The sequence below is a fragment of the Protopterus annectens genome, chromosome 13.part0, assembly GCF_019279795.1.
Source record: "Protopterus annectens isolate FY-2018-M chromosome 13.part0, PAN1.0, whole genome shotgun sequence".
In the NCBI taxonomy this organism is placed as follows: domain Eukaryota; kingdom Metazoa; phylum Chordata; order Ceratodontiformes; family Protopteridae; genus Protopterus; species Protopterus annectens.
Window position 1 is genome coordinate 117,588,457 of NC_056747.1, and position 27,309 is coordinate 117,615,765.

A 27,309-nucleotide genomic window follows, 5' to 3' on the forward strand; every position below is an offset into this window, starting at 1 on the left:
TAACACGCTATGAGATTATACAACCTCAAAAGGAAAGGAAATAAAGTTTGTACTTTTCACTGAAATGGTGGATTCATACACCACATGAATCCCTTGAAAAGGGGGAACCTTTTACTTGATACTGTCAGGGAAGGGGTCTACATCATGAACAGGAAGATGTTGTCAGCTTATACCTGATTGCAATGTACTGTTTCCTTCTTACATGATTTTTCTGGCATGGCAACAGTGATGGTTCATAATTACAGTAAAGGTAGCACACTATAAAGCTCTAAAGAGTATATCGCAGCACAAATCAAACTCGTTTCTTATACACTATTTTGAAACAGGTCTGTTACTGCAAATTATTGCAGTATTCCAAGAATAAATCCATTGTAAGAAAAACTGTAGGCTGTAGTAGCAGATAAGTTCCCCAAAACATGGACACACACACACACACACACACACACACACACACACACACACACACACACACACACACACACACACACACACACACACATGCGTACACATGCACATATCCAGAATTGGTTCTCAGATCTCACACCCATATAATGTGCATTAAATGCTTATTGTGTGACAAGTTTGCTTAAACCTTCCCAGCTGCCTCCGTTTTTTTTGTCTTCTCTTTCATTGTATATCTTGTTTTTTTAGCAGTCATAAAAATGAACTTTGTCCAAGTGGCTTGTCTGAAGTGTGAGTTTTTATTTTTATTTCTATACAACTGTTGTTTTAAGTTTTGGTCATGCCTCCCCAAATGTCTCTATTAATATTTACAGATTATGCAAGAGGCTACAAGGTGAAATAACGTTCAACTTAAAGCAGAAACCATATATTTTTTTTTTTTTCTTAATTAAAAAGGGCTATGAATCTTTACATATTGCTTTGAACTTAAGTTTTAGTGTTAAATATTTACACCAATCACCGTACTTTCACACAGTGGTTCTTATTGTCTTTACAAACGAAATATTGTTTAATTAGCAATATAATTTTCAGGTCATATATATTGAAATATTGGAAGTTTAAAACTGGGCTAAAACTTATTAAATTTGTGGCTACAAGACTCTAAAATCAGGCATTTATTTTCAAAGTTAAGGAAAATGTCTTCAATACACTGTTGACTATTGATCTGTTTTAAATAATTTATTTTGCTTTCTCCAATTACGCAATTAATTGTAATACAAAAAGTGAAAGCCCCAATGTAGAGTATGAATTTTTCATTTTAACAGCTGGGGTTTACACAGTACTGTATGGTTATCAGGTCAAATCAGGGGTTTCAAAAGCTCACATTTCACTTGACCCATTCGTGAAAATGGGAAATTATTGTTTCAGTGGGTTATGCTGACTCACTAAAAGGTAATATATCAATACTTCTAAAAGATACCCATAAAAATCCTGCCATTGATGTCAAAATTGAGTTTTCTAGGAAATTGCAGGCTTGTAGTTCACGAGTCAGCATGTATAAGCACCAATCAGAGGTCTTTCAGTTGTATTGCACTTCCCCAGTCATGTGTAGTCCATGCAGTATGAGTTAGCATAGACAACACAGTAAGGGCAATATGTTTATGTATTGGACTGTACAACCCCAATATGGTTTTCAAGAGGTGTGTCATCTACAAGTGTGGTCTGTTATGTCAGCCAAGGAGAACTCAATGTCATAATAGGTGCTAGTATCAGACAGGACATACATCATCTAATGGCATCATATAATAACATCATCTAATGGTATTATATGGTATCCGTAAGAGATAGTGACCATGACAGTGGGTTATTGTAGTTATCCACTGTAAACTCCCTCTTCCACTCATCCTCCTTTCCACAGTGCCTGCCTCAGAGCAGGTCATATGACCAGACCAGTGCATCACCACTGAAGGAGTGTTTGTGCCATTTGGGTCTTAATCACTTAATAAAGGAATACATATTAAATATTAGGTGGCAGTAATCAGTGGTTATTAAACAATAGTCTGTTCTGGCAACAGGCATGGTGTAGTTCTTTGCATGGAGAGCGTATGTATGTCTAAGAAGGAATAAAACATGCAGACTGGTTTTTCATTAACAGAGTGGTGTAAAAAGGCTCTCAGTTTCTCCAAAAAGTGGTTGCTAATTTTACTGACACTGTTTATAGTTTGTGATATATATCTGAAAAACACTTCTATGGGGAAATAGTCATGTTTTTGCAATGGTTTGCCATAAAGTATTGATTCTGAAAGAGCAGTATATTATTATGTCCTTTATATATCAGCACTTTATGAATTTTATAACATTAGCTCGGATATTGTGGGGATTATTTACTTTAACAAGGAGATATATGACTTCAGATTAGATATAGGCAATCTTTGTTCATTATTACAGCGGTTCTGTAAAACTAAGATAGGTGAAAGTATTACAGATGAACATGTATGGGTGCACTTCTTGTTTAACTTAAGAGAAACAGGGTTTATTAGATTACTGTTTGGCTAAAGACGATTCAGATTATGCAAATAATGCTTGTTTTTACTGTAATAATGTACTACCACTACTGAGACAGTGATAAAACTGTTAAATCAAACATTTTGTTGATGAAAATTACTGTTAGTTAAAGTGCCTTTTTATGTCTGACTTTATTTAATAAATTAACTATTACTTTTTAGGAACTGAGAATATATGAAATATGTTTTGTATAAATGTGTATATTTATACATTTGGTCAGATTTCAAAGCAGTGGGCCAGTGTTGCTGAGCAGCAGCATATCGGAAGGTGAATCTCTGTTACAACTTGCAGGTATTAGAAATCATCACAGTGAATGCAGACTAAACAGAAAATCTGAAAGAGCAACCCAGTTAAACTTAGCAGCACGGACACATAGAAGCCTTTAGATATTGTTAATGCAAATGAATCTTAGCTCCGTGCTGGAAACAGCAGGACTCAAACAGTGCCACATATACTGTAAGGTACTGATAGCGTGGTATAATATCACATTATAAGTGTAAGGTACTGATAGCGTGGTATAATATCACATTAGCATATACAATCTGTTGTGAGCAGTCGCCAAGATGGCTTGGTATTGTAACAGTGAGACCCCTAACAGGGAGCACCCAACTACCTGCAAAGAAATAAAGCGCAGTTATCAAAGAGAATAGCGAAAGTCACTGTACTACCTGTAGCATTTAACACTGTAATATGAGATGCCACGCCCCACATATCCTTGTTACACACACACACACATATATATAGTATGTGCAAAGTCACTGTACTACCTGTAGCATTTAACACTGTAATATGAGATGCCACGCCCCACATATCCTTGTTACACACACACGTATATATAGTATGTACAAAGTCACTGTACTACCTGTAGCATTTAACACTGTAATATGAGATGCTATGCCTCACATATCCTTGTTACTTACACACACACATATATATAGTATGTGCAAAGTCACTGTACTACCTGTAGCATTTAACACTGTAATATGAGATGCTACGCCTCACATATCCTTGTTACTTACACACACACACATATATATAGTATGTGCAAAGTCACTGTACTACCTGTAGCATTTAACACTGTAATATGAGATGCTACGCCTCACATATCCTTGTTACTTACACACACATATATATAGTATGTGCAAAGTCACTGTACTACCTGTAGCATTTAACACTGTAATATGAGATGCTACGCCTCACATATCCTTGTTACTTACACACACACATATATATAGTATGTGCAAAGTCACTGTACTACCTGTAGCATTTAACATTGTAATATGAGATGCTACGCCTCACATATCCTTGTTACTTACACACACACATATATATAGTATGTGCAAAGTCACTGTACTACCTGTAGCATTTAACACTGTAGTATGAGATGCTACGCCTCACATATCCTTGTTATTTACACACACACACATATATATAGTATGTGCAAAGTCACTGTACTACCTGTAGCATTTAACACTGTAATATGAGATGCTACGCCTCACATATCCTTGTTACTTACACACACACATATATATAGTATGTGCAAAGTCACTGTACTACCTGTAGCATTTAACACTGTAATATGAGATGCTACGCCTCACATATCCTTGTTACACACACACACACATATATATATATAGTATGTGCAAAGTCACTGTACTACCTGTAGCATTTAACACTGTAATATGAGATGCTACGCCTCACATATCCTTGTTACTTACACACACACATATATATAGTATGTGCAAAGTCACTGTACTACCTGTAGCATTTAACACTGTAATATGAGATGCTACGCCTCACATATCCTTGTTACTTACACACACACATATATATAGTATGTGCAAAGTCACTGTACTACCTGTATCATTTAACACTGTAATATGAGATGCTACGCCTCACATATCCTTGTTACTTACACACACACATATATATATAGTATGTGCAAAGTCACTGTACTACCTGTAGCATTTAACACTGTAATATGAGATGCTACGCCTCACATATCCTTGTTACACACACACACATATATATATAGTATGTGCAAAGTCACTGTACTACCTGTAGCATTTAACACTGTAATATGAGATGCTACGCCTCACATATCCTTGTTACACACACACACACATATATATATATATAGTATGTGCAAAGTCACTGTACTACCTGTAGCATTTAACACTGTAATATGAGATGCTACGTCTCACATATCCTTGTTACTTACACACACACATATATATAGTATGTGCAAAGTCACTGTACTACCTGTAGCATTTAACACTGTAATATGAGATGCTACGCCTCACATATCCTTGTTACTTACACACACACATATATAGTATGTGCAAAGTCACTGTACTACCTGTATCATTTAACACTGTAATATGAGATGCTACGCCTCACATATCCTTGTTACTTACACACACACATATATATATAGTATGTGCAAAGTCACTGTACTACCTGTAGCATTTAACACTGTAATATGAGATGCTACGCCTCACATATCCTTGTTACACACACACACATATATATAGTATGTGCAAAGTCACTGTACTACCTGTAGCATTTAACACTGTAATATGAGATGCTACGCCTCACATATCCTTGTTACACACACACACACACATATATATAGTATGTGCAAAGTCACTGTACTACCTGTAGCATTTAACACTGTAATATGAGATGCTACGCCTCACATATCCTTGTTACTTACACACACACACATATATATAGTATGTGCAAAGTCACTGTACTACCTGTAGCATTTAACACTGTAATATGAGATGCTACGCCTCACATATCCTTGTTACTTACACACACACATATATATAGTATGTGCAAAGTCACTGTACTATCTGTAGCATTTAACACTGTAATATGAGATGCTACGCCTCACATATCCTTGTTACTTACACACACACACACACACACATATATATATATATATATATATATATATATATATATATATATATATATATATATAGTATGTGCAAAATCACTGTACCTCAGAATTTATTTATTTATTATTTATTTTATTTTACATTTGTTGACTGGGATAGTCTGACTAGAAAGACCTCATTATTTGCTAATTTGCATGTCTATGAATCACAGTTAACTATTGAGAACTACAGATGAGCATTTCCCATGGTAGTTAACTATATAAACACGGAATTCCTCCCCTCTCAGTTACTCTCGTACACACACACACACACACACACACACACACACACACACACACACACACACACACACACACACACACACACACCTGTCTCTGTTGTCAGAATGTCCAAAATGTGACTGTTTCCATTGCCCAGGTAATACACAGATGATTGCAATTAGTGCTTAATGCCAGAAGGTTGAGTTACACACTTCATATCCTTCAGTAAATACATTCTCGGGCAGAAGCTATATATGAGGTAAAAAGTATTATATGAGAGTGAAAGCGGTTGTTGTGTCCACTAATAAAGATTTAACCCTGCCTGTCTCTACCTAAGTTTTTTGGATTCTATGCCCAACATTTCCCATCCCTCTTCCTTGTACTTGTATTGTGATAATGCACTGCAGGCATTGCATAATGCCTGAGTTCCTTAATATATAGTAAAAAAAACACACACACGCATACACCCACAACACTACCTTCTCAGATAGTGCAGTGGGCTAATGCAGAGAATCCTTGTATCAAGCATACATGGTTTGAACCCCCCTTTCCCCTATGTATTGTATTCTCATGTATTTAATTTAAAAGCAAACTGTGGTGTCTAGTGGTGGCACACAGCATTGATATCCTCTGAGAGTGGTGGCAGGGTACAGGGATTGAGGCCTGCTTAGTGCCTTTTAATGCACACTACTTTTCCCAGGTATCTAGTGATTTTCTACATCTTTCTATTTAAATTTGTGCCTTTAAGGCATATCATACCATATTGAATATCAGTGGTATCTAGTGTTTCCCCCGCTGCTGATCCTTTCTTTTTACGTACCACTCCTGGTGACTAAGTCTTCCTTTAAGACCCCCCCCCCGTACTGATAATGTGCCATCAATGCATGTAAATCATAGTTATCCTTGGTGGCAAGTGTTTTACCCCCCCCCCCATCCCCATGCCGATATATAAGGCAACACAGTTAGAGTTATACCTGGTGGATATTGTTCCCTGCAGATTCTCATACTGATAAAGTGCTGTTAAGGCACCAAAATTAGAGTTATACCTGGTGGATATTGTTCCCTGCCGATTCCCATACTGATAAAGTGCCTTTAAGGCACCAGAATTAGAGTTATACCTGGTGGATATTGTTCCTTGCCGATTCCCATACTGATAAAGTGCCGTTAAGGCACCAGAATTAGAGTTATACCTGGTGGATATTGTTCCCTGCCGATTCCCATACTGATAAAGTGCTGTTAAGGCAACAGAATTAGAGTTATACCTGGCAGATAGCATTTCTTGCCAATCCCCACATTGATCAAAGTATCGTTAAGGCACCCGAATTATAGTTATACCTGGTAGATAGTATTTCCCCTACCCAATGTTGTAGAATTTGCTCATTAGTCTAGGAGTGTATGGAGGTATGACAACCACCCTGACACACACACACACACACACACACACACACACACACACACACACACACACACACACACACACACATGCATCCCGTCATATGCACTCACACACATAACTTCTAATGCTACCTTGTCACTAAGCTCTGCAGCACTTACAACTTCATTGACGGATAAACATGATCTTTGGCCGTGATAACTAGATCGATGTGAAAGAAGCAGCCATGCTAATCTACATGGCCAAGCAATTTTGTGAATTGCACAGCACATGCATGCTTTCCCTGTGACAGTTCCAGGAGACAGAGCATATTACTAATTAACATATTCCTCTGCACCAGACTGCTTCATTAGCATGTAGCATCACCGTGGAGACAGCCCACATGGTAGGGCTGTCTGTGAATTTGAAAAGGTTACTTCCAGGTATATACATTATGTACACCTCACAATAAACTTTGTGAATCCCCCATTTTCTGTTTGGTTTCTTAATAGCACAACAGTATGTATAACTTCTTTGTTTTAACATCCTAGGGATTTTTCCAATATATAATGCTTTGCATTTATTACAGCTATCCAAACAGACAACTTCCTTTGATGAGCACATACAATGTCTCTTACAACCATTACTCATTACATAACTGGGTACTGTGACATAAAGTACAATCCTGTAAGTAAAATTACTGAGGGTATTCTGTCAGACCTATTACACATTTGTCCAGTGGTATCATAAACACCCACTCAAAGGATCACTATCTCCTTTGTAAAATAAATAGAACATGTTGAATGGTTAGGTTTGTGCCACACAGAATAACACTTCTGCGGAACCATCTTCTGCTCCATATAAAGCAAAGTACTTCTCTTACTCTATTCAAATGTAATTTGGATGAATGGGCGATATTGTACTTGAAGCCCTCACCTTGCTTTTCGTGCAGAAGTGGGCATGTCGTGAATGACTGACGACCAAATCTGCATATGTAATGAGCCATGATTGACATGGCAATCTAATCAGCTGACAGCCCTAGTTTCTCCTCTTACAGATTAAGGTTAAAATTCATATATGCATTAAATCCATGACCACTACACACACACAAACTAAATACAAATGATGATCATCGTTCATGTTCCTAGAAATAAGTCTGCACCCTTCACGCTTTTTCCTAGTTTTATAAAAGTGAGAACAAATTCGCACTCAATACTTTTGTGATGTTTGCTATGACGCATAAAAAATGCTGACAGAAAAAGACATTACTTCAAAATTTGTAACACTTTCTTGGAACATGGATAGCAACCCCTATTGTACTGGATTATCATAGTCACTGCACCTTCCCATGTGTTTTCGTAGTGGACTCGTACTTCTCAACTGTCCACATTTCCACCTATTTTTGGTCTTTTCCTCATATAATTGGTGGTTTTCTGCAAACCGTTGAGGGTTGAAGTCAATAAATAGTGATACACATATATCGCTCAACCTTTTAGGGCAAGAAATCTGGACAAAGCCATAAATAAAAGTGGGACAAAGGCCATCCCTAATAAGGGCAATTTTTTTAAATATTGCTTTTAAACTTAGACATTTACGGTAATATTTTAATCACCCCTACTTCTTATTCAATGCTGTATTTTAGTGCCATAAAGACTTTATCAGTACTCTAACGAGCAGTCTGCGACTGCTGAAAGAGATCCTGACTTTTATTACATTTCGCTTATTTCTGGTTCCTTTACTTGTGGTTCCATGGTCACCATGACATTGATGCATTTTGGTTAAAGGTCTCTGCCTCTAGCTTACTTTGAATTGTTTTCTTTGTCCATATCTGAATGTAATTTTCAAGAGTTGCTGCTGTGTTATAGATAGTGAAGTTAATCTTGTAAACAGGTGATTGCTCTGCGCTTTTCTGTGTTACACATAGTAAAGCTATTTATGTTTTTAGGTGAATTGCTCTGGGTTTTTAACATATGCAATGCTGTATTTTTTATTTTGATTGCTGATGTTTATTTAAAGTTTCATGTGCTCTTGACCTAACTGATGTTGTGTACTCCTGGTGCTTAAGACGTATTGTTTACTAAATTATTTAGTTCTGTTAAAACTGTACCATTGTAGAAAAGACTCTTTTGTTTCACAGAGTGTTAATTTTTACCTTCTTCTCATTGTTTCTTATCTTGCTCTAGCTATTCAAAGCTTCTATCCTCACCTTTCCTCAACTGTTGTGCCCTATTGGACTCCAGGACCAGCTCAATCCACCTACCAACCTGCCCAAGTTGTTACTCTCCTGAGTCATTCAATTGCCCGTGGACTACAGGCCGCAGCAACTAATATTGTATGTTACAGACAATTCCTTGTACTTTTGATTACTTTTTGTAAATACTTGAACTTTGCACATCCTAGGTGCAGTAGTTCTCTTGCCATATCTGCCAGCAGCCATACCCCCCCCTATTTTAGTATTATTATTCTCTATTGTCTGCCTCTAGATACTGTCGCTCCATTCCTGCTTTGGAGTACCCCTCTATCCCTTTCCACCACTTTACTTTATATTTATATCACACTGCTTCTATCTTGCAAGGCTCTTACAGACTCTGGCCACTAGATGGCAGTCTTTTCCCACCTCTAATCTCACTTTATTTTGTCACCCTACCCCTTACTCCAAACCTTTCGTGATTGCTGCACTCCTCCCTTTAACCTTCTTTTTGCCACAGTCTTCTTAAATCTTGTTACCTATCTCCTACCTTAGTTCTTACAACTCTTTTCACCTAGTCCTCCTCACTACCTTCACTCCTCCTAGGCTTTCCCTTACTCTCCCAGGTTTTTCCCATCTCTTTTTACCTCCTCCTCCCACAGATTCATACCTTGGCTTCTTTATTACTGTCTCCTATGCATACCTTCCTCCTTACTGATTGTTTTCACTCACTACTCTCCGGACTTGGGTCTGCCCCGCTCCGTTAAGCCCTGGCTCACTTGCCTCCCTACCCTACCCCCAAATCCCACCCACCCCCACTACACCTACACTTATACTTCACTAAACACTCCCCTTTACTTCCCAATCACAAACCTCCCAATCATAAGGCCACTCCCCTATCTCTACCTGACCTAATTAGTGCATTTCTCCAATCTTCTAAACCACACCCATATTACCTATCGTAATTCCATCCTCTGCACTAACTACCTCACACTCTTATTCCTCCTCAGAATCCATTATTTCTATTATCTTATACTATACACCCTCCCCTTTCTCTACTAACACCCTCCTTTATTTTTCTACCTTATTCTCCTTACACTACTTACTCTCCTCTAATACCTAATCTTTACCATGGCCACTACTCTAACAACTACTCTTACTTACATGGTACTCATATCTAGCACAATAGCCTCCGTAACCATACCTTATTCTCTCACCTTCTATGAACATCATACTCTATTTAAACAAAACCCTCACTTCCAACAAACTCTACCATCTGCTTGTATCTACACCCTTACTCACAGTAACATAACCTCTACTTCTAACTATATACTCCCAAAATATCACAGAGCAACACGTCACATACTTCAATCCCAAAAAAAGTCTTAATAATGTTCACAAAATGTTTCATATCCAACAACAACACCAATCACACCTCCTCATAGACGGGGATATTCATCCAAACCCTGGCCCCAACTATAACAATACCAATAACCTACATAATGTAACTTTACCAATGTATTCCACATTAGCTAAAGCTCCTAACTCCCTCCTGATAGCTCACCTCAATATCAGAAGTATCAACAATAAAATTTCCCAATTGCATGCACTCCTAGATCTGCACTCATTTGACATTTTATGTCTCACAGAAACATGGCTAAAACCTACTACACTAGACCAGGAAATTACCCCACCAGGTTATAATATCCTTAGACATGACCGCAAAACCAAAAAAGGCGGAGGTAATAGCTATTATCTATAAAGCTAATCTCCAACTTTCCCTCTTTAACAAGATTCCATCATTAGACACCAAATCTGAATTGCTATCAACCAAACTCCAAATAAACAACTCAAAATCTATCTACCTTATCTGTATGTATCTTCCTCCTGGAAACAATACTAATATTCTTGAAAACCTACTTAACTACCTATCTACCCAACTACCACAAGAAACCATTGTACTTGGAGATTTCAACATAGACTGGCTCACCTGTAGTTCCCTGACCCTAACTAACCACTTAAATCTATATGGCTTCTCTCAGTTAATAAACACTCCAACTAGAATTCATAAACCTAATGGGAAAGAATCCACCCTTGACTGGATACTTACAAATAGCCACCCTAACAATTATACTCCAGGAACCCTTCCCGATAATATCAGTGACCATATGCTCACTTACATTATTAGACAAAAGGTTCACTTCCCAACTACACATAATGTCAAAATTGCACGCTCTAAAAAATTCTTTAATCCTGATATTTTTCTAAATGAACTAAAAGCATGTGATTGGTTACCACTAACCTATCTGGAACTTAATGAGGCTGTAACCTATTTTAACACTACCTTTCTTCAAATACTAGATCACCACTCACCTTACCACTCTACTAGAATAAGATCCAAATCTGCCCCATGGCTAACTAAACAAACTAGGCAAAAAATGCTCCTTAAAAATAAAATATGAGCTAAATGGAGAGCTAGCAAATGCCCATCTGACCACCTCCTTTTTAAACAATTGAGAAACAACACCAAAAGAGATACTCTTAGGGATAAAAAAGAGTTCTACCTAAACCTCCAACAAACTTCACAACAAACTCCACAGAAATTTTGGTCAGGTATTAACAGACTTCTTCAGCCAGGAAACACTACTACTCCCACCCCATTAGGTTTCAACCAAAATAATTCCAACCAAATCCCTGATGCCTTCAATAACTACTTTACAGATGCCATCCAATCCCTAGCCAACTCATTACCACCATTAACTGCTTCTCCATCTTATTCCTCCAAGACTCTATCCCCCACCTTTCATATACACCCAGTTCCTACATCTCTTATACAAAAGCTACTTAATAAACTAAAACCTTGCACCCCATCTGCTGACCGTCTCCCATCTGAATACCTTCAAATTGCCGCTACAGCCATAGCCTACCCCATATCCATCCTCATTAACAGAACCATCTCTGAAGGCAAAATTCCTACCATATGGAAAGTATCCCACATCATCCCTCTACATAAAGGTGGAACCTCAGTTGAGCTCATTAACTACTGACCAATTGCCTTACTCTCCCCATTAGCTAAGATAATGGAAAAATGTATCCACAAACAACTACTCAACCATCTTCTACAGAATAATCTACTAGCCAACTGCCAGCATGGCTTTAGACCATTCCATAGCACTACTACTGCTCTTCTCTCCTTTACTGACTCTATAAACAAAAATCGTAACAATAACTCCTTTTCTTCTGCACTATTTATAGACCTGTCAAAAGCCTTTAATATGGTTAATCATACTCTTCTTCTAGAGAAACTAAAGTACCCTTCTCTGGATCCACTAGCATTACAATGGTTCAAATGTTATCTTCAAAACAGACAGCAAGCTATACTCTGGGAAAACAATCTATCTTCATTACTTCCTGTAAATATTGGAGTCCCTCAAGGCTCTATCTTAGGTCCCCTACTTTTTTCCATATTTATTAATGACCTCCACATGAACATACCCCAAGCCACCTGCATTCAATATGCAGATGACTCTACCTTAATCTGCACTGCTAAAAACATATCCTCCCTCCAGTCCCTCACCCAAACTGCTTTCCAAAATGTTGAAAACTGGTTCATGCAACACCACCTTCTCCTCAATCCTAAAAAAACAAAACTACTGCTTTTACTCCAACTCATAAGTCACCCACTCCAATATTCACTATAACCTCTAACAATGCTACTAACATTGCACCAGAAACTACCACCGCCTACTAGGTGTCACAATTGATAATCATCTTAACTATGACAACCATATTAACTCCACCATAAAGTCGGTCAACAAAAAACTTGGTACTCTCTATAGAATTAAACCCTTCCTTACCCCCTCAGCCAGAAAAACTATTGCCCAAACCCACCTGATTTTCACCCTTTTCTATGCCTCTGCTATATTTACTAACCTATCTAAAAATAACATCTCCAAACTTTCTACCTGCTATAATAGCATAGCTAGGTTCGTCACATCCTCTCCCTTTAAAACTCACCACTGCCTTAACCTTAAACAACTAGGATGGCTAGAAATACAGAACCATTTACTCTATCAACAGTTACTGATCTCCCAAAAGATCCTATACCACCCCAATGACACCCCCATCCTCACTAATCTGATTTCTCCATATAAAAATCTGGCTACACTACGTTCAGCAAATAAACTCCTTGTTGCCTCAATTAAATCTAACAACAAAGCTGGTGATTCACTTTTCTCAAATACTATAGGGAAAAACTGGAACCAGCTCCCTCCTAAACTATCTACCCTAGCATCCACCTCTCAATTCAAAAAACACATTAAAGAACATCTGAAAAACTCAGTGGCTCTGTCCTTGTGCTAACCCTGACTGAAACTTATTTCCCTCCAGCTTATACCCTTCCCCTCTCCCCATCTTTTCCCTCCAAATCTAGTTACTTCTCTTTTGCTTTCCTCTTAGTAATACAATTTAATTTAAGGACTTTACTCTTTCTACCCCATACCTTTTTTGTTTCTTATATACTTGCTTATTTATATTTAGTTTAAATTTTAGCATAATGACTATAGTCTTCATTTTTATAACTATATTTCCTTTTTTCAGTTTATTTGACTTAGTTATACATTTTTTAAACGGTGTTATTGTTTTTGCTTGGAGCTTTTCTCCCCGGGCCTCTACTGAAAATGGACATATATCCAGCTAGACTAGCCCGGTCAACAAATGTAAAATAAATAAATAAATAATAAAGAATAAAGTCAGCACTGTCAGATAGTCTTTAAGAATTAGAACTATCAGTAACATCGCACAGTATAAAGTATCAAACAACATAGCTATATAAACTATATTGGTTTATTGGACGTTATGGATATTAACACTAGATTCTATATACTAGAAACATATACTAGTGTCGCTATTGAGGGAATGCATATTCATTAGTGCCCGATTACGAAATAGCACGGGAGTGGGTTTTGGGCGGGGCTTGCTACTGCGCATCTGCTGAGGCCCTCAAGTACAATATCGCCGATGAATGGATGGGTAATCACAAATTCATCCTTGGTTTAGCACTCCTGTCCCTTAAGGACAAGGGAAGCATGTAACTGCCTCAACATTTCCATGGTCAGCTCACCTCTGGATTATTCCTATGCAAACTATAAACACTAAAAACTACCATGGGAATGTAAGGCTAGGCTTCTTAAGATCCTTACAGATCAAGAGCCTAGTAAGTATCTATGTACCTGTACAATATAAAAGTGTATAAATTCATAATTGTGCAACGATCAAGAGCATGGATTGTCTAAAACCTACAACTTTCAATCTTACCTTTAATGTCAGGAATCTGTTAAATAACCAGCTATTTTTATTGCTAAATTCTTCAGCTTTTGAGCCACAAACATTTCAAACAGTTCTGTTTTAGAGCTCCTTGAGAAAATTATACACCACATGGAGGAATCTTTGTGGAGGAATTCCACATGAGACTGGTGATCTAGTGGTGTTATAGCACCTTTCTAAGAGTGAGAGTTAAGTGGATTGTATGTTAATCAAGATGGGAGCAAGAGAAGTAATTGAGCAGTACTTTTCTGGCATTATCTGTGAGGTATTTTTTTATTCTGTATACTTTTCTGGCATTATCTGTGAGGTATTGTTTGATTCTGTATACTTTTCTGGCATTATCTGTAAGGTATTGTTTGATTCTGTAGAGTACACCTTAAGGGCAGCCATGGTGGTGTAGTGGTTAGCGTTGTCGCCTCACAGCAATGGGTTCTCTGGTTCGATCCTCGGCTGGGGTGCCTTCTGTGTGGAGTCTGCATGTCCTCCCTGTGGTCACATGGGTTTTCTCCAGGTGCTCTGGTTTTCTCCCATATCCCAAAGACATGCTGTAGGTGAATTGGACACTCTAAATTGGCCCTAGATGTGAGTGCATGCATGTGTGTGCCTTTTGTGGAAGGTTGGGTGCTGGGCTGGCAACTCGACAGAGTAAAACTCCACTGCCAATCATGAGTGGACAAGGGATCCGCTGTGGCAACCCCTAACCGGGAAAAAGCCGAAAGAAGAAAAAGAAGAGAGTGCACCTAGCTTTTGGTGATTGTTGTTTTTACTGTTTGTTTTATGTGATGATCAGATTTAAGCTTTCATCAATAGTGACTCCTAAAAACGTAGTTTGATTTACCAATTCTATGTTGGTGTTGTTAGAGGAAGTGATTTTGAAATGATTTTTGTAGTTATTTGAATGCTTTGGGGTAAACAGGATCAGTTTTTAATGGCTGTAGCCAGTTGAATGCTTTGAGGTAAATAGGTTCAGTTTTTTTTAGGGTTAAGGATCACATGCAGCAAAAATTCAGACTGAGTTTAGGGGTGAATAATTTGACTGCTAGTTAAGTATCATCAGCCCATGCTCCTCCCTCTGCAATGAGGAGACCACAGATCACTGTTGGAAAATTAGGAGAAGGGACAGCAGCTAAGACTGAATGTTTATATAAGCTCATATTTGAATGCCATGATTTGGTTTTGTTTCATATAAGGAATATCACCAATTATTCATCTAGAGGTTTTTAGTGTCATGATATTACTCAAACTTCAGATTCTGTACTTACATGTTTATACTCCATCAAAGGCTCTCCAGAAGCACTAGAGCTGCATTAATACACCTTTTTGTGTTTATCTGTTGTCTCTTTTCTCATTTATACTGTTACTTTACCTTTTGTGATGTATTTAATTACAATCATCTAGACAATACATTTCTTTGGATTCTGCTCTCCCTTCTTTTTTCATCACATCATTAGGACAACTACAAATAAATCCTTAAAACTCATTCCAACATAAGGACAGACAAGTGTTGATGGACATGTATTTTATTTATTTATTTTACATTTGTTAACCTGGAAAGTCCAATGGACACAGGCCCTTTTTCAGTGGAGGCCTGGAGACAAAAGCTCCACAGATAGCTAACAACTAAGATCACTATTGGTACATACTTTACAATATGGTTATGACAAATACTGAGATAATACATCATTTTTAAGAATATACAAGTATAAAAATTCATATATATACCAATAAGCAAAAATATAGACAAAATATTTTCAGGAATATTTAAAATACTAGGTCCTAGAAACAGTTATAACAACATAAGGGCTGTGAACATTCAGGTAGGTAGAGTAGAGTACAGAGTAAAACAAAAGTGGATATAGCCTGGAGTACTACAGGAACATAGCCAAATAGTATTGAGGTGAGATTTTAGTTTTCTCTTAAACTGTGGTAAGGAAGAGATGGTGGATATGTGAGTAGGTGGAGAGCTCCAAATTTTTGACAAGCAATTAGAGAAGAGTCATTCCCTTGCTATATTACTGGCTTTAGTTACTTCAAGAAGGAATTTATTACTGGAGCGGAGAGTCCTGTTACTAGAGTAGGGATGAAGTAGGTTTTGTAGTGCAGGGGTTTTCTGTGGTTGATACAGAATTTTATGAGCCAGGGTAAGTTGATTATACTGTAAGAGTTGGGGAAATTCTAGCTAGTTGAGCTGCTTTAACGCTGTGCAGTGGTGTGATCTATATGGGGAGTCTGAGCAGAACCTGGCTATTTTGTTTTAGCAGGAGTCTAGTTTAGCTATGTTGGTCTTCCTGAGGTTGGTAAGAATAGGGGAAGAATAGAGAAGGGTAGAGATCAGATGAATGCGGGATATGGTAGATTTTGTGTGTTTGGTAAGATACTGTCTGTTTCTATAGAGGGTACCCAGTTTTTTATGTACTTTCTTAATAGTCTGGGAGATGTGAATATCAAATCTCAAATTATTATCAATCTCAACTCCAAGAAGTTTGGTGTGTGCTATGGGAGAGATAATAGTTTTATTACTGGGCATGATGTTAAAAGTGGGGTCTAAAGAGGTGGATCTAGTAGGTTTAATGACAAGAAGTTTAGTTTTAGTAGGGTTCAGAATAAGTTGGATTTTGGATAGCCATGCTTCAACCAAAAGGAAGGATTCTGGTGTTAGTGTGTAGAGTTGTAAAATAATGCTACCTTTGCAGCACATTCATCTTTAGTCCTCTTTCCTATATCTTAAGCCGATCTCTGTCTTCTGGTAACATCCTCTCTTGGTATACAGCAAGAACTAACATCTCCTTACCCAAGAATTTCACTATGAGAGTGTTAGACTTAGCTCTGTCTCACTGATCAGCAATTCAGGACAAGAGCAGCAGAACTGTATTTTTTTTCAACTTGGATGTTGAATTTTCTGAACTCCTATCTTCACTTATATATGTAATAACATGAGAAGCCAGTGGCATGGCAGAGAGGAACAAAACCCAGATGACCCAGGTTCAACAGTTAGCAGTTTGGGTCTCTGAGGTGCTTGCAATGGAGATATAGGAACTCCCATCCCAGGCGGAAAGGGAGTTAACTGTGCATGCCTCATGTTGATCTCCATCAGAGGCTGGGACACATAGAGGGCCATTGTCCAAAGAGGGGATAGGGTGAGAGACGCTGGATGAGTAGCCATGGAGGCAGGAGGGTATGCCACACATCATCATTACACTCCTGGCCGTTAGACTGTACAGAAAAATACATGGGGGAAATGGGTTAGGCCATAAGAGAATCCTCCTGGCTGACATTGATGACACAAACCCCCAGGATGCACTTAGATTCCATACTAGTTCCACAGTGGATGAGAGATAGTCTGGAATGAAAGAAGAGGCTGGTAGTTTCAGCAATGTGGAGGTACTGAGGAATGCCACGAGTACGATGCATGGGGCACTTAAAGTGCTCAAAAAACTTACATGTAATAAAATGGGGCTGAACATTTTGTTACATATGTAATAACATGAGTCTGAATGTCTGGTTGCACATTTATTAACCTAAGGCTGAAATGCAGCTGAATATGTAATAAGATGGGGAGGAACATCCAGTTACATATATAATAACATGGGGCTGAATGTCTAGTTATACATAATACCACACAGTGCTCAACATCCAGTTCCATATATAATAACATGGAGCTGAATGTCTAGTTATATATAATACCGCACAGTGCTCAACATCCAGTTACATATATAATAACATGGGGCTGAATGTCTAGTTATATATAATAGCACACAGTGCTCAACATCCAGTTCCATATATAATAACATGGAGCTGAATGTCTAGTTATATATAATACTGCACAGTACTCAACATCCATTTACATATATAATAACATGGGGCTGAATGTCTAGTTATATATAATACCACACAGTGCTCAACATCCAGTTCCATATATAATAACATGGGGCTGAATGTCTAGTTATATATAATACCACACAGTGCTCAACATCCAGTTCCATATATAATAACATGGAGATGAATGTCTAGTTATATATAATACCACACAGTGCTCAACATCCAGTTCCATATATAATAACATGGGGCTGAATGTCTAGTTATATATAATACCACAGAGTGCTCAACACCCAGTTACATATATAATAACATGGGGCTGAATGTCTAGTTATATATAATACCGCACAGTGCTCAACATCCAGTTATATATATAATAACATGGGGCTGAATGTCTAGTTATATATAATACCACACAGTGCTCAACATCCATTTACATATATAATAACATGGGGCTGAATGTCTAGTTATATATAATACCACACAGTGCTCAACATCCAGTTCCATATATAATAACATGGGGCTGAATGTCTACTTATATATAATACCACACAGTGCTCAACATCCAGTTCCATATATAATAACATGGAGCTGAATGTCTAGTTATATATAATACTGCACAGTGCTCAACATCCATTTACATATATAATAACATGGGGCTGAATGTCTAGTTATATATAATACCACACAGTGTTCAACATCCAGTTCCATATATAATAACATGGAGCTGAATGTCTAGTTATATATAATACTGCACAGTGCTCAACATCCATTTACATATATAATAACATGGGGCTGAATGTCTAGTTATATATAATACCACACAGTGCTCAACATCCAGTTCCATATATAATAACATGGGGCTGAATGTCTAGTTATATATAATACCACACAGTGCTCAACATCCAGTTCCATATATAATAACATGGGGCTGAATGTCTAGTTATATATAATACCACACAGTGCTCAACATCCAGTTCCATATATAATAACATGGAGCTGAATGTCTAGTTATATATAATACTGCACAGTGCTCAACATCCATTTACATATATAATAACATGGGGCTGAATGTCTAGTTATATATAATACCACACAGTGCTCAACATCCAGTTCCATATATAATAACATGGAGCTGAATGTCTAGTTATATATAATACTGCACAGTGCTCAACATCCATTTACATATATAATAACATGGGGCTGAATGTCTAGTTATATATAATACCACACAGTGCTCAACATCCAGTTCCATATATAATAACATGGGGTTGAATGTCTAGTTATATATAATACCACACAGTGCTCAACATCCAGTTCCATATATAATAACATGGGGCTGAATGTCTAGTTATATATAATACCACACAGTGCTCAACATCCAGTTCCATATATAATAACATGGAGCTGAAGATTCAACAACATGTGTAATAATGGGTTCCCTTCAGAATCTGGAAATCCTAAAACCTCGAAATTCATATGGTCGGCACCATATGATCTAAGTTTCAGAATTTCAAAATTCTGAATGGAGATCTGCATACAGCGTGGAATGGGAGGTTTCCCTTTTCCTTGATATAGTGCGATCTCGGAGCTGGTATATTTAAGTAGCGGGGGGGTGCAGGGAGGCTTGCCCCTCTGCAGAAACATTTAAATATTTGTTTTTTTTTTTATTTGTTTCGGAATTTTGATATTCCAAAACATCGATCATATGGTCTCGAGCATATGACATTCGATGTTTCAGAATTTTAACATTCCAAAGTGAATCCGTAATAACATATCTACTTACAAATATAATAATATAGATCCAAATAGCTGACTTAAATTGTCTTCAACTACATGCATAGAGTCTGTTACATACACTTCTTCTAAAAGCATTCAAGCCCATGGTCTTGTCACTACAACAATTTATTGTTCAGAATTTACCCTCACAGCAGACTCACCAGAGCCCTAGTCCATGACCAGTTCTCATACTGTTTTCCAACTCTAAATAGGTACTACAAGATTTATTCTTGGGTCCTTTGCCATTCTCTATATTTTTTAGTATAATCACTCCATATACCTTCTCCTTCAAGGTCCTGTTACATCCATATGCTAGTCCCACTGCTATATCCATTAAACAATATCAAGGCTTAGTTACATGCAGATGTTTTCTTATAAACAGACCTACCCACCTGCACGGTTCCATTTCCTTGTTTAGGATAGCCCCCAAGCACACCGCGTGGCACAGGACCCTCCACAAGTATGAATGCACAAACAACCCTCCACCAAATACCTCTGATTCCAACAAGTGACTCAGGATAGCCCCCAAGCACACCGCGTGGCACAGGACCCTCCACAAGTGCGAATGCACAAACAACCCTCCACCAAATACCTCTGATTCCAACAAGTGACTCAGGATAGCCCCCAAGCACACCGCGTGGCACAGGACCCTCCACAAGTGCGAATGCACAAACAACCCTCCACCAAATACCTCTGATTCCAACAAGTGACTCAGGATAGCCCCCAAGCACACCACATGGCACAGGACCCTCCACAAGTGCGAATGCACAAACAACCCTCCACCAAATACCTCTGATTCCAACAAGTGACTCAGGGTAAAGGACTATCATTTTACATATGTTTGTTTAAATATCTAGCGTTCTGCTACTGGAATTAGGCAGAATAACGCCAAATAAAAACAGGTTCTTTTTAAATAAAACTTAAACAAGCTGCTGTTTAACCTGGTTACCTTTAAGACCCAGGGAAATCCTTGTGGTGTAGTCCCTGACGTCAGCAAGGTTATATTGCACCCTTGTGGTTTTCCGCCATTACATCTGATCAAGGGAAAAGTTCAGGGACAGACCTACCCACCTGCATGGTTCCATTTCCTTGTTTAGGGTATGTGTTTCACTAATTTCAACTTTTCAAGTTTTACTGTTTCAAAAGGAGAAAACGCTAGTCTCTGCTAGTCTTGTGTAGGGTATGTGGTTCACTAATTTAAACCTTGCAAGTCTTACTGTTTGAAATGGAGAAAACGCTAGTCTCTGCTTATGCTGCTCATGTTATTACTTCACTGTGTATGCTCGTAGTGCGAGCTCATTCTAATTTAAACCTTACTGCATCAGTGATTTCATTCTGTGGACTGTGCTTATATTCTGTGTTTTCACTATGGTACTCAGTTGAACGTGAGTGTTTACAACTAGAAAGTTAAACTTTGCTGTATTTTTCTGATGTAACCCTTGAAAGCCTAGCGAAACTACTTAGTGTGTGTCTTATGCCTGTGGAGCTTGCAGAGCACGCGTTTTGCTACTAGCAAGCCAAAATTGCTTTATTTCTGGTGCATAATTTGTAATAATTGTAAATAATGTTTAGCGTGTGCGTTTTACTCGCAGAACACGCTCTTCCTGTTTAATTGCATGTCTTGTGGCGTATTTAAGCAACGCTCTGGTAATTAAGTTCTGCATAGTCCTACCAGCTGTAACATTGTGCGTTATAACAGTAATTCCTGTTGAATTGTGCTTATGTACTTTACTTACCTACTGCATTGCTTAACTGTCTCTTACTGACTATTACCTAACAAAGGTACCTAACACTAAATACAATATTTCTTTCCATTATTTCCACCTCAGATAGCCCCCAAGCACACCGCGTGGCACAGGACCCTCCACAAGTGCGAATGCATAAACAACCCTCCACCAAATACCTCTGATTCCAACAAGTGACTCAGGGTAAAGGACTATCATTTTACATATGTTTGTTTAAATATCTAGCGTTCTGCTACTGGAATTAGGCAGAATAACGCCAAATAAAAACAGATTCTTTTTAAATAAAACTTAAACAAGCTGCTGTTGAACCTGGTTACCTTTAAGACCCAGGGAAATCCTTGTGGTGTAGTCCCCGCTCCACTTCGCCCTCGCTATGCTCGGGCTTGCTCCGCTCCCCTCCCTACCCCCTATTCCCACCCGCCCCCACTACCTCTACATTTATTTGGTCATCAAGCCCATCCCCCTTACCACCACCCAATCACAACTGTCCCCTCCTTCCCCCCTCCATTTCCCTACCTGTCTCTATTACTAAGGCTACTCCGCCCACCTACCAAACTCTATTCATTAACACCCACTACTCACACCTCCAGCTTTTTACATACCAATTGACCAAAGTAACTCCCCTAGCTCTATCCAACATCAACCTCACCCCTCACCATGGATAGTAATTCACTTACCACCCTCCCCCTTGCACTCTTACTCCTTATTTTACCTTATCTCTTAACAAGCTATGAAACCCAAGCCCTAACAGGAGTCTGCCTCCCCAATGGTCAGACCTCCCTGCATTCCCATAATCCCACTAATCTCATCCCTCCCTCTCTTTACCCTGCTACTCACTTGATCCCTAAAAGTATTCACCATACACTCTGTCGCCCAAAAGTATCCTCAACAAGGGACCATCTTTTACTACTAATTAAACTACAAAAAATACTTGATTATTTGAAAAAATCCATTACAAAAGACGGTGATATCCACCCTAACCCAGGCCCCAATAATGACCTAGGCCCTAACGCCCTCAATGTAGCCAGAAGCCCAGCGGACTCCCTCCTTATGCTTCATCTTAATCTAAGAAGCATTAATAATAAAGTCCACAACTTGCATGCCATGCTCGAAACCCACTCCCCTGACATCATGTGTCTCTCAGAAACTTGGCTCAAACCTAGCACTAAGGATGAGGAAATCATCCCACCTGGGTACAACATCCTCAGGGCTGATCGAATAACCAGAAAGGGCGGGGGAATAGCTGTCATGTTCAAGAACTCCTTGAACATCACAATGAATTTACTCCAACCCCCAAAAGTTCCCAACCTGGAACTGATTGCCCTGAAGCTATCCCTAAACAACCAAAAAAGTATTAATCTCATAGTAATCTACCTACCACCAGGCAAAAATGTTGAAAACCTTGAACAAACTCTTAGTTGGCTCGCTAACAACTATCCACAAGAAACTATAATTTTAAGAGATGTTAATATTGACTGGTCTCTATACTCTGCTCAATCAAACCCTCTCCCCATTAACTTACATGATTTCTCCCAAAATATTCTTTCTCCCACTAGAATTGGACATGCCCAACAAAAGGAGAGCATCACTGACTGGATTCTTACTAATAAGAATCCTAACAACTATACTGCAGGGACCCTTCCCAATGACCTTAGTGACCACCTTGCCACCTTTATTATAAAACACAAATGTCCAACTACAAATCCCCCCATAACTAGACTAGTTAGGAACAGCAAGAATTTTATCCCAGACCAATTTCTAGCTGATCTCAAGGCTTGTAACTGGCATATCCTAAAAATCCTACCTTTAGACGAGAGCATATCATACTTTAATGACACCTTCCTCAAGATACTTGACTCTCATGCTCCTAAGCGACTTACTAGAACTAAGGAACGTATAGCACCTTGGCTAACACAAGATACTAAATCTAAAATTAGACTCAGAGACCTGGCCTGGAACAAATGGAGAACCACAAAAACCCCCTTAGATCGCATCAAGTTCCTGCAGCTTAGAAATTCAACCAAAGCAGCCGTTATGTCTGATAAAAAACAATATTTCTGTCACCTCCAAGATAAACATCAGTATAATCCTAAAAAATTCTGGGCTGGTTTCAATCACCTCCTACATCCAGGTAAATCTACTACCCCCACCCCTGAAAAACTCATGGATAAAGATCCAACTGAAATAGCTAACACTTTTAATTCTTTTTTTACCGAGACCATCAAGTCCCTCCCCAGTAAGCTTGCCACTTCTCCCTCGGTGGCAACCTCAACCAAAGATCCAACCCAAACTGCCTTCAACCTACAACCTACCTCCACTTCCTATATTCGTACCCTCTTGAAAAAACCTAAACCAACCACCCTAGCGGCTGACTTGCTCCCAGCCAAATACTTACAAATAGCATCTGACGCCATAGCCTACCCTGTCTCAATCTTGATCAACCGAACCATTTCAGAAGCTTCTATTCCCTCTATTTGGAAAATCTCTTATATCATCCCCCTCCATAAAGGAGGGTCCTCCACCGACACTTCTAACTATAGACCCATAGCCATACTGTCTCCTCTAGCCAAAATTATGGAACGCTGTGTCCACAAACAACTCATTACCCACCTCACACAAAATCACCTCCTATCCAACACCCAACATGGCTTCCGCCCCCATCACAGCACAACCACTGCTCTCCTCTCCTTTGTTGACTCAGTCAACCACAACCGCAATAACAAATTAATCTCCTCTGCGCTCTTTCTAGACCTATCGAAAGCCTTCGATATGGTCAACCACCAACAATTGCTCCACACACTGGAAACCTTTCATCTTAGCAAACCAACCATAAGTTGGTTTAATGCCTACCTCTCTTATAGAAAACAGGCGGTTCAGTGGCAAAATAAGCTATCAGACCTACTCCCCACCAATATTGGTGTTCCCCAAGGATCTATCCTCGGTCCCCTTCTTTTTTCCATATTTATAAACGGTCTACACTCTATCATTCCCAAAGCCACCTGCATTCAATATGCAGATGACTCTACCCTTATCTGCTCTGACGTCTCTCTTGCCAAACTCCAAGTCACAATCCAAAACTGCTTTTCCACAGTCGAAAAATGGTTCTCGGAACTTAAACTCCTACTCAACCCAACCAAAACCAAATTACTGCTATTTTTCCCCACTCCAGCTACCGCCCAAGGAATAGAACCCCCCAAACACTAACAATCCAACCTTCCATGTGTCCTCCAACAATGGTACCATAATCTACCCCGTCTCCCACACCAAACTGCTAGGGGTGACTATAGACCACAAACTTAAATTTGATATGCATGTAAATCTAACCATTAAGTCGGTCAACAAAAAACTCGGGTCCATGTATAGAATAAAGACCTTCTTAACCCCGCACACCAAACTAACAATTGCCCGAACCCACCTCCTCTCCACACTCCTTTATGCCTCCCCGATATTCTCCTTCCTCCATAAGAGAGAGCTTAATAAACTTTCTACTACCTACAATCACATAGCCAGATTCATAACTGGAATGCCCTATCGCACCCATCACTGCCTAAACCTAAGGACACTAGATTGGCTAGAACTGCCTAATATTCTCAAACTCAACCAACTCACTGAGGCTTTTAAAATTATCAACCATCCAGATAAAACCCCCTCATTGAACAAACTACTTACCCCTTACTCCAACCTTACGTCCCTCAGGTCTTCCAAAAGTCTACAAGTACTGACCATTAAATCTAACAACTCCGGTGGTGAAGCACTATATGCTAATTCCATTGGCAAATCCTGGAATGCCCTCCCAAACAACCTAAGACTTATGTCCTCTGCACCAATTTAAAATACACCTCAGAGCACTCCTGAAGTCCCAATGGTTATGCCCTTGCTCTAATCCAGACTAATAGTTAACGTCCCTGCCTCACCTAGGCCTCTCTAAGCCTCCACCCAACCCTAAAACCTAAGGGTCCACAATATAGCCCTGTTAGTCCTTCTGTTCAAGTCTGTATCTCTTTTAAATTATATATATAACTACTTGCTTGCTTTATTTTGCCTTTAATCGTCAGTGTATTTACTTGTTTCAACTTTGTCCTTGTATTTGTTTATGTAACCATGATCTTGGAGCTTTTCTCCCCGGGCCCCCACTGAAAATGGACATGTATCCAGTTGGACTAGCCCGGTCAACAAATGTAAAATAAAATAAAATAAAATAAAATAAAAAAAAAAAGTTCTATTGTTATTCCATACTCAAGTTTGGGTCTAACAAACAATGACTTCACCATTTTGATTTCCTAGACTTTGTAAATCTTTTTATACAACCTATAGTTCTAGAATGATCATTAACCAATTGGTTAATATAATTAGAAAAACTCAAAGCTGGATCTACCCATATACCAAGGTCCTTAAATGAGTCTACAGTTTCAATAACTGTGTGCTCTATTGAGCATTCATGTTTTGGTTTATGCCTCCCAAACTTCATATGCTTAGTATTTATCAGGAAATTATTCTCCTGTGCCCAAATGGTCAATATAGTCAAGTTCTTCTGCAGACATGCCTTATCTGGAACACTTGTAATCAGTTTATCCAGTTTCAAGTCATCGGCATACAGACTGTAGAACACCTCAGGTGAAAAAGTAAGGTCTGAAAGATACAATCTAAACAAGTAGGGGCCTAGGACAGAGCCCTGTGTGACACCCTGACTTTAACCAAGAATTTCACCTGTCCAGTTGCTGTATGATACTTGCCATGTCCTATTTGTAAGCCATGAAGCTATCCATCTTCTCAAGAGTACATCAATACCTAGATTTTTAATTTATTGATCAGTGTTTTGTGTATGACACTGTCAAATGCTGAAGTTAAATCTATATAAATGATATCACAGCACAATTTTTCATTCATAGCTGTTATTATATTGCTATAGAACATCATATTACAGGTGGTAATACATCCATTTTCAACATATTCCTTCATTCCTAGCATTAACAGCCATCAGAGATGCATCAAATGTTATCTGTGAACTATTAAGTTTTCGAACTTGCAAAAATCCTGCCTTGTGTTTGCCAAATATTGCAAAATATCTGCTGCAAATTTTTTTCCCCTGATCTTGACAAGTGCACACAATCCTGTCTAAACACAAATTAGGCTTGCGTGCTTTAAACATTCCCTTTTTTTTTAAATGGGACTTTTTTCATGTAGGTATTTACCAAAAAATCTTTTCATTCAAGGTGATCTGACTCACCTTTTTATATGTGATTTGTGAAAAATATGTCCTAACACCTGCAGAAGCTATGCTATCTAAGAGGGTTGTAAGTTCCCTACTACCAGTCAGAGAGTCCTTGTGGATGAAACCATTTGTACCGGCATGAATAAAAATAGATCCATACTTCCTTATGTTAAGGCATTCTAAGGCCTGTCTCACATCCATCATTGCTGCTCCTGGCAAGCATAACACTGGGGTTCATTA

General features: G+C 38.6%; 1 protein-coding gene across 1 annotated transcript in view; it reads right to left on the reverse strand.

Moving 5' to 3' along the window:
- LOC122817638 (serine/threonine-protein kinase NIM1-like) overlaps nt 1-27,309 on the reverse strand; it is a 221,201-nt gene that overhangs the window by 127,493 nt on the left and 66,399 nt on the right. The window lies entirely within an intron of this gene.